This window comes from Taeniopygia guttata, chromosome 1 (assembly GCF_048771995.1).
Source record: "Taeniopygia guttata chromosome 1, bTaeGut7.mat, whole genome shotgun sequence".
NCBI lineage: Eukaryota > Metazoa > Chordata > Aves > Passeriformes > Estrildidae > Taeniopygia > Taeniopygia guttata.
In genome coordinates this window covers 77,002,442-77,017,165 of record NC_133024.1, presented here as the reverse complement: position 1 = coordinate 77,017,165, position 14,724 = coordinate 77,002,442, and the positions used below count along the sequence as shown (strand labels likewise).

Here is a 14,724-nt window from a genome sequence, read left to right as displayed (position 1 = left end):
ACAGTAGATGTCCTGTGAGCTAGTTTCCCCCACACTCATAAGAAAAAAGGTCAATGGACAGAGGTATGTATTTATCAAGACACAGAGACATTGAAAAGCTGTCAGGAACCATGACTGCAAGGCATCAGCTCATTCACCTTTCCCCCTGATCAAGACTTGCCACAAAGAGGACATACAGATGGATTTTTGTTTTCTTGTTTTTCAGAGGAAGTGTATTTGCCTAGAAAAAGCCTTTGTGTTTTTACTCATCAGGCCCTCGTGATTGCAGGGTGGATCTTCCTCCTGGAGTGGCGGTCCTCATGGACAAATCCCCCAGCCCAGAACGGTCCCCTGTGCTTTCCCCATGCCCTTGGCTCCCAGTGGCACTGGTGCACCAGGACGGTGTCCCAGGGCTCTGCAGAGGGGGCTCTGGCCCCAGCACATCCTGCTCCCCAGAAGGCAAGCTGGTGACTGCAGGGAACAGAAACAGCTGTCCAAAACTGCCAGCTCTGCCAGGCTGATGGCAAAGGAATTGCTTCAAATAAGGGAAATTGATATGTTGATATGTTGCATTTTTAAAATGGCCTGTGATGTTACATGATAAGCTGTTTTAGGGCTTGTAGGTCATTAGCTCAGCGCATCTGAAAAAATAATATCTGAAGACAGACTTCTAAAGGATTCACTTTAAATAGCTTATTCTGTGAGAATGAAAAAACATCAAACCAAAACTATTGCTGAACACTCCTGTTTCTTTCGCACTGCAGAAGTGACAGTGTGCAAGATGGGAAATCATGCCCACTGGGACAGTAGATATTTTGAATCTGTGTTTTTTTGCAAGATGGAAGAAAACAAAGCAGCTGCCCGCAAGGTTTCATCTTGCTCTGAGTCCCATGGCAACTCCACCAGTGAAGAGGGGAGATTTATTTGGCCCATTGCTTAGCAGTACCTTGCAAAGTATACATGGAGGTATCAGTCATCTTCTTGGTCTAAATACTAATGAAATTTAGCCACCTTTTGGATGGCCCACCTTATATATTTTTTCACTTTCTTTCTTCTTTTTCCTTCTAAATTTAAAAGGAACTTTGATTTTTTTTAGTGTTTACATTCAATATTTATCTCCATTAAGATGGTATTGATATAATTTTGCGTGCATGTTGTTCTAAAGTCACTGAAAACAGTGGTAAAGAGCACTGAAGAACATTGTTTGCCATGAATCTGAAAATTTATAAACATTAATATATTTGTTTAATATAAGAAAATGAATAGGCAGGACACATTTTGTTGCACAGTTCTGAAATTTGTCTCTTTGTCTAATGCCAATGTAAAAAATAAAAGGGTTTTAAGCTATGCAAAGTTTAAGCTATCCAGCATCTTTGTCACTTATTTCACATCAAGTGGGTATAGAATGTAATGATTGTGATAAGGAGGCTTTTCACATCCATTTCTACCAGTAGTAACCCAAGACGCAGAGGGGGGTAAAGAACAAGGGTCATATTTATAATCTGGAATGCTACAAAATGTATCTCTTCAAGTTTTCAGCTGAACTGAGATATTTATCTTAACAAGATCTAATTAGACCTAATTTCCATAGCATATCAATTATTTTCCTCATTAGAGTAGCTAATGCCATGTTCAGATATCATGGCAATCAAGCTTGCGATTTCTGGAAAAACTGGTTAGAAGGCTTAGTATTAAGTGTGTTTCCAACTGTGAAATTTATCCTTCTGAGCAATGCCTCCCAGTTTACTCACTTTGTTCCAGGATTCTCTTCAGCATATGGCCACTGGAACCCATTAAATAACACAAAGTAAGACAGGCAGCGATGAGTCAAAAATAGCTGCACTAGTGAATCGCCTTTCAAAATTCTGTCTCTAACAAGAAAAATAATGAAGAATAAGACATGCAATTAGAAGAAATTAAGGTCAATTTTCAAGCCGGGTTGCCTACATGGTGGTTTCAAAATCCACGTTAGGCACCTCAAATAAAAGCAGTCTGATTGAACACCTGCAGCTCTTGGCAATGCACTCGTGTATATAAGGCAGCCAGGCAATTCTTGCACTCAGAGTCTCTACCTCTTGATTATTTTCCCCAGTTCCTAAACATCCTAAAACTCTGGGTTCTAATCACTAGGTTTAACATGTCCCTTTTTCCTCCTAAGGAAGATACCCACTGCTTCCAGTGAAGGGCCATATGTGTGCCATATACTTGTTGGACAAGTCCCATTCACTCAGCATGAGAGTGAAGGCACTTTTTTCATTACAGGAGCTTGTTGCATTGTATTTGGCCAAACGCGTTGTTTCAATACAATTGGATTCCTTGCATCCAGCCTGAGTCATCTACAAGTTTGGTGTCCGCTCTAAGGCTTTTTCTAGAGGTTTTGTTACAGAGGTCAGTATATCTGCAAGGAGATGTCTCTTCTAGAGTGGCTGCCTGAGGCATTGAGATTATTTGTTCTTTGGAGGGACCCAGATCCCACAGCTGAAGCACCTTCTTCCGAGGGAGCTACAACAGTCAAGCTGAATCTCACCTCAGTGTTTCCATGGCTGGTGTCTCCTATCCCAGATGAGACACATAGCATTTTGCTAATATGAAAGACAGAGGTAGACATCTCTGCTGCTATAAGAATATTACACTAGCAGTGGATCTGAGCTCAATGTATGGTTGTACTGACATGCTGCATGGCTGAGGGCAGCTTCCATTTGCAGCCACACCCTAACCAAACATTTATTTATTTCCTCTCATTTAAAATACGTCTAGTGCTCTCAATGGGTACACTTTGAAGGAGATACATGCAAGTTTCTGAATAAAGGGAATTCTATACTTGATGCATTTTCATAGAATCACAGAATGGTTTTGAAGCTTTGTAGTTATTATTATTTGGTTACGTTTGTATCCAACTCCCTTCATTCGCAAATAAAAAGATGCTTCATCTGGCTGTCCAAATAATATATTCAAACAGATTATACCAGAAAATAAACAACTGTGCTCTTCTGACCTGTGTTATGAACAATAAAAAGTTACCTAAAAGTCCAGAGAAGGTACATGCTGTGTTTTCCCCCTTATATCTAAGCATGTCTATGAATTTAATAGGCATATTCAGGTATTGTGCAGATAGGAATCCAGCCACATTTCTCCTAATTGATTCGAAATTATATGGACAGTAACGGTGCCAGAAGACAATTTAGTTTGCTCTTTCATACTGAGATGAAGTTGTTTGGTTTTCTTAAAAGAAATAAAACTGATAATTGTCACTACAGTAAGTAAATATGTCTGAATACATGCAGAAAGCAGATCTATTGGGTAAGAAGGTTACAGAATCTCATTTTGTGGTCCATCTGCTCCCTCTTTGCTTCCCAAGCCAACAGACACTAATCTGGGATGAAGAAACTGACAGGACATGGGGGAGGAGTAGATGGTCATGATTCCTGCATGTTTCAGCTTTTTTATATATATTTTCATGCCATTGTGATATAATAGAAGGAAAATAATGCAGTGGAGTCAGGGGGACAATTCCAACAATTATGCATTGCAGCAGCATTTTACTGCTCAAGATTTTCTCACATATTCAGTTCAATTTACAAGTTTTACCACTGAGATCTGAGCATTCAAAATTAATGTTCGAGGGGAAAAAGATGCATTTCTGGAAAAGATTGTTAAGCAGATCATAAGCTGAAACAAACAATAAAATTATCAGATTTAGTTAAGAAAAGTGTTCAGAGTCCTCCTGCTGGATTTTTTCCCTAATTTGCATCGATGTTGATGGTCTTGGAGAAAATGTGAACATCATCCTAGTAAAAATTTCTAGTAGCCGTAGCATGAAATAAAAGTGGTTCAAGAGGATGAGAATTAAATAAAGAAGAGATAGGGATAAAATCAAAATTCAAAGCCACAGACCATGAGTGCAAAAGACAAAGCCGAAGTGGCAGTGTGGCTAATGAGGGATGAGAATGAGAGAGGGATGTGCTTTATGACTGTGCAGTAATCAAAAAAAGGGCCAATGGAGCTGTATCATGTCATCTCCATCTCTACACAGCTCAGTAACAACAGCACTGCCAGTTTTACTTCTAGTTCTGGTCACTTTGTCATCAGAAAGACCATAATGAATAGAAATAAATTTCTATGGAAGCAAAAAGGAGCAAAGTGAAGAAAAGAGATTAAAAAAGATAAATATGTATTGTTTGGTTTAACTATAATCAAGATGCAAGGCATGTACAAATAATTCAAGTGTTTGAACGCTTCATGAGAATGGGTAAGTTCTTGAACATAATAAAAGAGAAGCACCACTACAATTTTGGATAAGAACTACGAAGAAGTTACAAAAACCAAAGCTGTTGTCAGCAGGGAAGAGTGCCTAATGATTAAAGCACCTAATCCAAGATTTTAAAATAATTTCGACCACAAGATGTGAAGCACTGATGCAACAGAAGGTCCCTCTGCCAGGTGAAGGCTGTTCAAAATTTCTAAAAGGGTAACTTTGGCCCAGATCAGAGGCTGTGGGTGTGCACAAAAATGACTTGACTTCCCTCAGCTAACCATGGATTTTGCATGGATTCCTTCTTATTCCCCATCCATTCCCACCCTTCCAAAGCCACCTGGCTGTCCCTTGGATGTGGTTACCCTCCCTTATGTGCAGGGCCATGATGATTCATGAGAGTAGCTTAACTTTAATGTATGAGCCAAGATGCACATTTGTCAGCCTAGAATAGCATGGATCCAAGTCACATCCTCTGGTCTGTGTGATGCCTTCAAATGGCCAGAGTTATCACCAAAAAGTCAGCCTAAGCTCTATCTTCTCACTCTCTTGTATTTTGGAAGCTGCTCTTGATGCATTCATCTTTTACAGAGGCTGTCAAAAATTCTCTGTTCCCAGGAGAAGACACAGGCCCTGACACAGGGCCTAAACTTTCCATTGCCTAAGGACTTTGTCCTTACAGGTTTACTCACTAGGATTAATGGCTATGAATCACATGATATTGATTTTGTAAGAGACAAGAATTTTACACAGCAAAGCCTATACATAATTACAGATCTTCCTCTGAACTTCATCTAATGCTTCAGGATTTATAAAAATCAAACTTAAACTTGAGATAACAGAAGAGATTCCCAGCACAGCAAGCTTTTCCAGACAAACCTGCCCAGAACTCTTTTCTTATGGTTTAATGTACTGCAGGCACAGTATGCAATCACGGAATAAGCATACGCTTGGCATGAGTCAGGATGTGCATTCATCAGCCTAGAACAGCATGGGTCCAAGTCACATCCTCTGGTCTGTGTGATGCCTTCAAATGGTCAGAGTCATCACCAAAAAGTCAGTCTAAGCTCTTCTCACTATCTTGTATTTTGGAAGCTGGTCTTTATGCATTTTTCTTTCACAGAGTCTGTCAAAAATTCTGTGCTCCCAAGAGTAAGAAGAAAACAACTTTCTCCTTCTACCTGCACTGGATGAGAGATCCTTGGAACAAGTGGCAGGCCCTTTGTGATTAATAGTCCTTGACTGGATTTTTAATGAATATACTCTTGCTTTTTGACTGATGTTTATTGCCACACTATCGAAAGGAAAATTATTCTAACTATTCATTGCGTGAAACAGAGCTGCTTTTTGATTTGCTTGGAACGTGCCACTTGGTAATTTTTCTTGTTTGAAGCATCTTGGCATCCGCAGCCAAAGGCAGACAACTCAAGGACACAGCTGGTCCTACAGGCTCTAGAGAAACCCTGGGAACAAAACCAGAGCTACAGAGTTGAGAGAAGACTCCACAGAGTGAACGTGCAAAATCAGACTTGGCAGAGAAAGCCACCACAAGTGTGGAGCACAGCCAGGCTTCAGTGAGTGCCTCAGTGGAAAACGTAAGGGCCTCTGTCCAAAACATGAGTAGCAGAGGTCAGCTAATGAATAATACAGCAACAACACTTTCTCCTCATCTAAATCCCATATCCAGCCTTTAGATCCCATCTCTTGATGCAGCTGGAAAGCCAATGCAAGCGAAGAATACTTTGACAACTCGTGTGTCCATCACCTGTGGGAAGAGAGGGCCAACAGCTCTGCTGGCTTTCACTTCGCAGTCACGGATGTTTGGTAGTGTAGCAGAGAAAGTTGTGCAATCACCAGCTTCCAGGTGGCCATGGCAGTGGTTCTGTTCCCTCTTTGCAAGGGAGTTCATCAGCTATGTATGTGGTCCTTGTCATCCTGCAGCTCTTGCACTGCTGCTAAGTCTTCACTGTGGCTGCTGGGCCCCCTGCCTCTCCCTCTCCTGCAGGATAGATAGTGAGGTGCTCTGTAATTTCAGATTCACCTGCAGTCTGGCTCTCCCTGTGCATGGTCTGGATGGCACAGGAGATGGTTACTGTGCCTGGAGACTCCAAGCACAGATCTGATCCCCTTTATAGGGTCTTTGTTTTCTCCCAGCATATGCTTCTGTATTGTGTGAGCTGCTGAAAATCAAACAGCATCCTGGAAATGGCACAGTTTCTGTGGCAGGTTATCTGATGTGGTGGCTAGTGCCCCACACTGCACAGGATGGGAAAGTCAAATGCAACAGGGCAGAGGATGCTGTGCACCAGACCTATATCCAAAAAGAAGGGAGCCAGACCAGTCAAAATTACATAGGTGGGCAGTTTGAAGGAGCTAAGTAATCCACCCCAACTGAGCAGACCTACATAGAACTGCTGCCAACCATACATGTAAGAGAAACCACTTGTTGCTGTAAAATGCACCCTGAACAGAATTATAAACAGAATTAACATGAAAATATGGATGTTTGGATGAATGAATTAAAAGCAATGACAACTTTGATTGGTTCATAAAAGATGCAATTAATTTTTTTCTGCAGAAAAATCAAAACACACAATTCCTAAGAAGAACTCAATTTACCCAATATGTTTTAGGCCCAATTTATTTAGCAAAAACCAAATTAAAGAGATTTAAAGGAATCTTTGCACAAGTGTTGAAGAAGAATCCAGCCCCCTTGATTGCAGATCATGCAGGGCTAGTGCTGTCCTCTGTCTGGCAGCAAACTCCCACCCCTTCCACCAAAATAACATTTGCTTACTAATCTCTCTCCAAAAGGTGTAAATGGGCTCTTGTTTGAGCTCATCACAGATTCGGCTATATTCTTTTATCTCCAGTAATCTGGAGATTTTTTTCCCTGCAGATAGTTTCTGTGTTCCATTTGCTGCTATTTGCTAGAGAAAGACTCTTGGGCTTTTTGCCCTTTGTATTTCCTCTCTTCTTTCATGTGGAGAAGACTGCCAACGTGGGATTTGCAAACTGCTGCCAATATGGGATTTGTGCTGCTGCGGCTGCCAATCTTTAATTTAGCATATGTATAAAGCTAATTTTTGGACACGATGCTAGTGCCTGGCATCTCTGCAGGAGTCAGCCAGGTTGTAATGTTTGTATTGTACTGCACTATAAAAAACAATAAAAAGAAAATATAAAGGAAAAAGCCTTTTATCTCTAGCTTTATAGCTACAGATGTGGTCTAAATACTTGCATTCTCCCTCTGCATCTAAAATTCGCTTCCTCCTTTCTGTGCCATAGCCATTTCTTTTAGATTTGCAGTTTGTGTTGCCTCTATTAGAAGCCAATGATAGGCTCCTGCTCCCCACTGAGAATATCTTCATATTAAAATGTATAAATTCAACTCTTTAGAGGGAGAAAAAAAGACTAGTTTCCCTTTAATTATATTTAAAATACACAGTCACATGTGAGAAGAAATATTTTCTCTTAAAAAAATATGTTAATACAGAGAATCAGAGAGAAAAAATTATCATTCAGGAAATATCTTTCTTATGGAAAAGATAAGCTTGACTACCCTTCCTTGGCAAGGGCATATACAGTTTGAGAGGATGTTCCTGCAGTGAATTCTCTAAAATACGGCAGTGCCATTCTGACCACTCAGTGGGAGTGTGAGTGAGCCAAATTCCAGCTCCAGAAGCCCCCATTTGGAGGAGCCCATGCAGCTCCAGGGAGCTCCTTGGCCAGGCCTGGAAGCAGGCAAAGGGAAAGCTTCTGGGGAATCCACGGCCACAGGATGGGCTGAGGGAAACAGTTTCAAGCTGGCCCATGATATAGCAGGACAAAGGCTGTAATAGAACCATTGTTCCTAGTGGTCCTAGATGGATTTATAGGATGACCTGAATTCATAAGAAGAGCCTTCAGTGACAGGTCACAGTTCTTTCTTATGGAGAGAATCGCTTAAACCTTTACCTAAACTTATTCCAGCCCTTGTACTTGAAGGATGGGTGTTCACCAGAAGATGTGTGGCACGAAGGAAATGCCAGTGAATGGGCTGTGGTTTGGAAAACCTGGCAGACCACAATAGCAGCAAACTGAGCTAGTGACTTAAAGTAGAACCCACTGACTGCATACAATCTGAGCATCTTCCCCCAAATGCAGGGGAAAAGATCACTAGACAAACACAGAGAAATATGAGGATTTTGTAAATCTACTTTTTACAAATATTTAATATACCCGCAGGCTATTTTGATTTTTTTCTCTGTTATCAACAGAGATTTTTGCAATTTCTTTTCTCACTAGAGATCCCAGATGAAGGAAAAGGAAATTTCTCTATCATGGCATCACTTTTTCATTTAATTATTGTGATTTAAATTACCCCATCTATGGAAGCCCACAGTAGAGTGTTGACTACCCAGTAATAGAAGGTAGTTTTTCCGCACGGCTAGACTGGTATTTTCTAAGAAGGAGATCTGCTAGCTTGCCTACTTTCACAGCAGCAGTGCCATGGGCCGTAATGAGACAGGATTATTGTTGCAACTGTTCTTGAAGGCCTCTCTCCCCAGGCAGCCAAAGAATGACTGAGTCACGCAGGTGATGCATTCGCTGTAACGAGACGGACAAAACCCTGAAATCCACATCCTGAATAATCCCCCATGCCTCTGGAGGAGGGTATGGGGGGGGTGGGGGGGAGTGAGAACAAAACCACTGATGCCAGGAAAAAACCAAACAACCCAAACTGCTTATTTTAAATAAATAAATAAAAGGGGGGTGGTGTTTTCTAATACCAATATGCCCTGCACAGTCATGTAGAAAAATTGGAGTTTGATTTCTAATCGCAGCCTCTCGTTCCCCGGGCTGGCAGGAAGCACGCATGAGGTGGAAGGAGGTGTCGTGCATCACTCAGCAGCAGCCCCTCTGGCTGCCTAATGAAAGGGGTTGACAGGCTCTTGTGGGAGACCCATCCAGCCTGCCTTGGCTGGAAGGATGATGGCCTTGGCACAGAGCACCACACCACGGGAGAGGATTTTTTTCCGGCTTTATAAACTACATCCTTGAGGTCCTGTGTTGCTGCCAGCTTCTTCTGCCCAGTGCAGGACTGTCTAGGACTCCCTCTGGGGCTCATCCGCCGGCTGGAGAAGCTGTTATTGAGAAACACAGGATACCCTCTCGCAGAGCGTGCCGAGCTGGACCACCCTCGCTGAGCTTCCCGCACCTGCTGGCAGGGAGACCGAGCACTGGGACTGGGAATGGCCACAAGAACAGTGCCATTGATAGAAGCACAAATGTAGAGCAATTATTTATCTAGGAGTGTGTGAGGTGGCGATAGTGCAGAGCCCTCTGTAATTTAGAAATCTGCTCTATTCCCAGAGCACTGGTGCATCAAGGAAACTCTACTGGGAGGCACCTCAGAAATACAGAAAGGATTAGCACTCTGAATGCCAGGATGGTGTCACCAATGTTGTGCTCACATTAGCAGCCATGCTCTGACTACCCCACCCTTTTCTGTCATGGGGGCAGCAGAAGGAAATGCTGTTATCTTTTTAGAGTCAAGCACTGCCACTGAAAGTCATGAGACATATACTATTTTATAGATCTCCATGAAGCTTCAGGACTGTGACACGAAACTTAACTTCCAATCTGTAGTGGAGAAAGGAGGGGGATTTCTGTACTTTTGCCTTGCTTTGCAGGCTCCTGCACTGGGTAGCAGCTCTGGGAAGCTGTTCCTGGTGACTAAGGTCTCATTTTCATAATGAGTACCTGCTGTGGTTTAGATCAGTCATTTAATTTCAGAGTACCTAGGGCTGCCCTCTGCTATGTGCCAGTTGCATCTGAAGCAAAGCAAGCAGTTAAGGATACTTCAGGCCTATCTACCAGGATAAAACCTGCCATTTGTTTCGCTTGTGTTTGGCCCTTCTCTTCTGACTAAATTCCATGATTAATTAGGCTTGCCTGATGCAGGCAGAGCCCAGTCACCTGGTTCTCCCTAACAAGGTATCAGAAGCTCATGCAGGTACTGCTCATTCCCAAGACAAAGATTTTATCCCTGGACTTCAAGCACTGGTCACTATCTGTGTCTGACCAACCACTGGTGACTCTGCTAAACCTGCCAGAGAAAGGGCTGTTATCAAGTATTGTCTCTGCCAGAGAATTGCAAACCTTGGCAGTACCAAACAGGAATAAATCTGAACCAAGGGGCAAGTATTTAAACTGCATGCTGTATCATGAAACCTACTGAGACACAAAACCCAATTTAACTCAAACAATAATAAAAAGCTTTTTGTGAGATCTTGGTATGACTTCATCATTGATCTGCTGATTCACCCATTCAAAGGATAAGGATTCATATGACACTAGTCTTCCCCAATCATGTGAGAAGGGTACCAAATAAAATGGACTCACTGGTGTGAAACATGAAATTATCCTCTCACATTTCATCTGTCAATTATTTCACATCAGCAGACAAGGAAAACAGATGTAATGAACAGCTCATCATCCAAAACAATCACCCCCTAAATCCAATTCCCTTGCAAAACATATTCAGGGAAGATCAGCAATGGTTGGATTTACATACAATGTGAACTGAGTTCACTGGCCAGTTTTCCATGTTGGGCCAAGCCAGTCCAGCTGTACCCCACACTTCTGAGGATCCAGAGGTCCTGCTCCCAACATGTGACCCCTCACTGTACAATACCATGTCCAAAACCAACTCTGAATAGAAGTGCAATACCTTGATGTCACTCACTTGATAATCTGGGCACCTACCTCTCCCATTAGACCAGTGCTGAAAAATCTGTGCAGGGCAATAAAATAAGGACAATAAAATATATAGGAGAATAACACCGTTGTGTCCAAGGTAGATCACAGTCAACAGTGAAAGTGAGGACACACAAATGTTAAAATTTCACTTCAAAAAAGACTGATGTCCCCCAAAATAATCCATATTTAAGAGACAGGCAGACACTCTATGTCTTTCCACCTATTTTTCAAGTCTTTGTTCTTACCTTTGCCATCCTACTCACATCTGACTTCAGGACTACCAAAGCCTGAACACTGCTGACTGCATCTCTGTGTAAGAAATACCTTGGCAATTGCACGATGAGATAAATATCACTGCAGACTGCTATTTAAAAATGTGTTACTATGACTTAAAGGAGAAGAAAAGAGAGAGTTTTTTATTTCTCATACTATGGTACACACAACCACTACATCCTGAGCTTTTACATATAACCCTTTGCTGATGTAAATACTAGAAATGAATGCTATGTGGTCAACAGAGCACTGCTGAAGCACGGGCAGTCACACAAGAGTGACGTTTCCCACCTAATTGCACAAACACGCCAACAAACCGCCGCACCTCGGTGGTCTGGTTCCTCACTGATATTTCAGTTGTTCAGCTGCCGCAGCCACGGATGCAGCGAATTTTGAATTAAACACTACTGCTCGGTGATGCTGACACTCGCAGTCAAGCATATCTTGATGAAATTAGAGATGCAGAAAATATTTTTTGACAGAGTGCACCAGCAAAACAGCCAGAAGTGCAGGGAGTTCAGTGTGAATGGCTTGTGCAGAGTAAGAGACCGGGGAGATGTTGAAAATTGGAATCTCTGATTTTGGCAGGAAGAGGCGAATTTTATTAGCAATCTATGCCGCAAACATAACTTTCTGACTATTAACAGTTTTTAGTTGCCAAAAGAAAAACACCATTTTTAATTGCTTCTCAGCTCTTACATTTTACAATGGAAAAAGAAAAAAGGGGAAGGCAAGAAAACTTACATCTCCATTATGTAAAATATCAGACCAGTGGAGAATACAGCAGCATTCCAGTTTAACAAAATATTCACAAATGTGAACACTTTACAACCTTCTGCCCAAACCTGTAATTCTATGACAAATCAGCACACACATATTAAAAATATGCAGGAAAGTTTTGCAAAGCATCATAGACTATATAGGAATTAGTAAAATAAGGTTGGTTATTCATATTGTTGCAACCCCCTAGCATGCAATGTCGTAAAAAGTCTAAGGGCATTTTGTTTCCTTGAAGAAACATGATTTTCCTTTGAGTTTAACAGAATGGAAATTTTAAATTAATGCAAGAGACAGCAGGATTAATTCCAACCTGTAAAGCTCCAAACCCCACCTGTTTCAGTGTATTTCTTCCTAGTCTAAGAAGGAAAATACAGCCTTTCTGGCTCTGCAAGTACCACTGTGATCTCTGAGCAGAGAAAATTGCTATGAAACAATACTTTAATTGTCTTTGACTTAGAGGTTTGGATGGGCTGAATGAGACTTTTAAAGTAGCACGTCTAAACTTCATTGAAAAGATCCTCAGCTTTTTAGAAGGTCCTCAAAAGTCCACTAAGACACAGCTTGTGAAAATTAGTAGCTAGCTCCTTTCCAGAGAAAGGCTGGCAAACTCAACTGGGAAATACCCTTTAGTCAGAGCAGAGACAGTGGCCCTTGGAGAAGGCCCAGATAGACTTGGCTCCCATGGGCAACTACTTTGCCCAGCCAGAAACACACAGCTTACCACTAAAACCAAACCACTTGCTCCCAACAACAAGGCTGTGTAGCAAAAAATTTCAAAGGTGTCTTTATCCAGTGCTCTGAACATACTGGCTGAGGCGCCCACACACATGAGCTTTCCAGTTGCATAAGAAAACACTAACTAGCTGCTCTGTGAGATGAGTGGGGACTTTTCCTACCCTGCATTGCCAGAACATGGACAGCATATGTACTATCTTGCACAAGACAGGGTCTTGAAAATGAAATACTAATTGTCCTACATGTCCTTACTGGAGCCATAGATGTTGGAGGGAAGATAATGCAGAGCTGAGCAGTGTGCAATGGTTTGGACCCCATGCTGATGACAAAGCTAAAGGAGCAACACTGTGTCAGGGCACAAGGTAAGAGAGATGTGTTCCACAAGGAGCTTCCTGGACTACAGCCTGCCAGCTAAAGCGCACAGCGCTGATGGCCACACTTTCTCATTTGTCTCAGTGGCTGGGCGCAGCCAAGCATGTGTGACAGTGGAGTGTGGTAAGCAGGCTCACTCTGAGACCTCTTGGGTCCCTGGATGTTGCCTACAGCACTGCTACAGGTTCAGGTGACAGAGATGAGCAGGAAGCACCCCATCCTCACAAAGCCTCTGGTAGGACCCAGCCCAAGGGCAGACCTGATGTTCCCGTGACCAGATCTAGCTCAGCTCCTGTGCGCAGTCTGGGTTCCCAGAGCAAGCACAGAGGAGCAAGGGGACAACGAAACCCAATCTTTCCTTCATCCTTCTGTGAGATGGCAGAGGGGCCTCTGCATGTGTGTACTTACAGCTTGAAGCCAGGCTCTGGGAAATGCAGCAACCACGACAGCCTGAGCACGGTGTGCCCTGCTAGGCACCCGCTGGGCTCTGCACCCACCCCTACTGCTAGCTCCCTCGCAGTGCAACAATCTACCCCTGAATAAATTAGCAATAACTGGAAATCCACTTCACTGGACCTTACGCAGCATGACTAATGTGACTCACTTTTTAGCTCTGCTCCTTTTGTGTGACTACCCAGCAAAGAGGTTGCCTTAGAAAAGAGAAGAACCAGTAAACTTTATGCTATGGAAAAAGAAATTACAGTCTCTGAAGAGTGATATAAAAGTTTAATGGGTGCTTTGGATGCGCAAGAAGTGAGTGTGCTAAGAGTGCTGTGGGGCACAATGCTCCTACTGATGGCTTTTTGGCTTTGTATCCTTGTCTTTACCTTTCAGATGGTGCATGTTAATTTTGGTGGCATGGGGACAAAGCTCAGAGAAGTACATCTCTGCAACAAAGGCAATACAAATCTGCAGAACACAATTTTGAAGAAAAACTCCAGGCTTGTGCTGTTTGCTAGCAATGTTGTAAGGGCTGGATGGGCTGAGAGCTATGTGAATCTCAGCCTTTGTCTTTGCCTAGATCTCTTACGAGAATGTGGTTAAGCCATTTTAACTCTTCCTTTATGGGAAATAAATATTAAAGGTTATTTAGAATGGTTAACACAGAGAAATTACAGCATAAAAATATTACATGCCAGAAAGGTAACTTTTAAGAAGCAAGAGTGCAAACACTGTTAATTCTGGAGTATCACATACATCCATTTTCTTTCATAACCCTATTCAAGCTCATTGTATCAACCTAATTGCCAGGCTATGTTTTTTCAAGAAAAATAAAATGAGGAGTGTTCTGCACATAAATGCCTGTGTAAGCCCTGTAATATAGCACAGCTACAATATTCAAACAATTTGGCAAACTCTGTGCACTCGCACTAACTTGCAACCTGGTATATGAAGCAAGCACTGTGAATTACAATACAGAATTTGCAACATAATCAGTGTGGGTTTATTAATGTTATATGCAAATGCCATGTTTAAATATTTATCTTTTGGTACCTGCCAACAGGTATTTTCCATTCTAGGGGGAGTACTTTTCTCTTGATTTATGCACATAATTCCTACCACGTGAACCCCAGATATGCATGCAGAAG

The 14,724-nt window shown here is 42.1% G+C and overlaps 1 protein-coding gene and 1 long non-coding RNA gene across 3 annotated transcripts in view; one reads left to right on the top strand and one right to left on the bottom strand.

Moving 5' to 3' along the window:
- The window catches only part of LOC115495827 (uncharacterized), a 71,570-nt gene extending 70,228 nt beyond the window's left edge, over window positions 1–1,342 (top strand). For both annotated transcript variants that reach the window (XR_003961169.4, XR_012056796.1), the window contains exon 3: window positions 206–1,342. This is a non-coding gene — a long non-coding RNA (uncharacterized lncRNA). The remainder of the gene's footprint in view (window positions 1–205) is intronic.
- The window catches only part of CLYBL (citramalyl-CoA lyase), a gene marked incomplete at its 5' end in the record, with an annotated part of 164,394 nt that overhangs the window by 43,294 nt on the left and 106,376 nt on the right, over window positions 1–14,724 (bottom strand).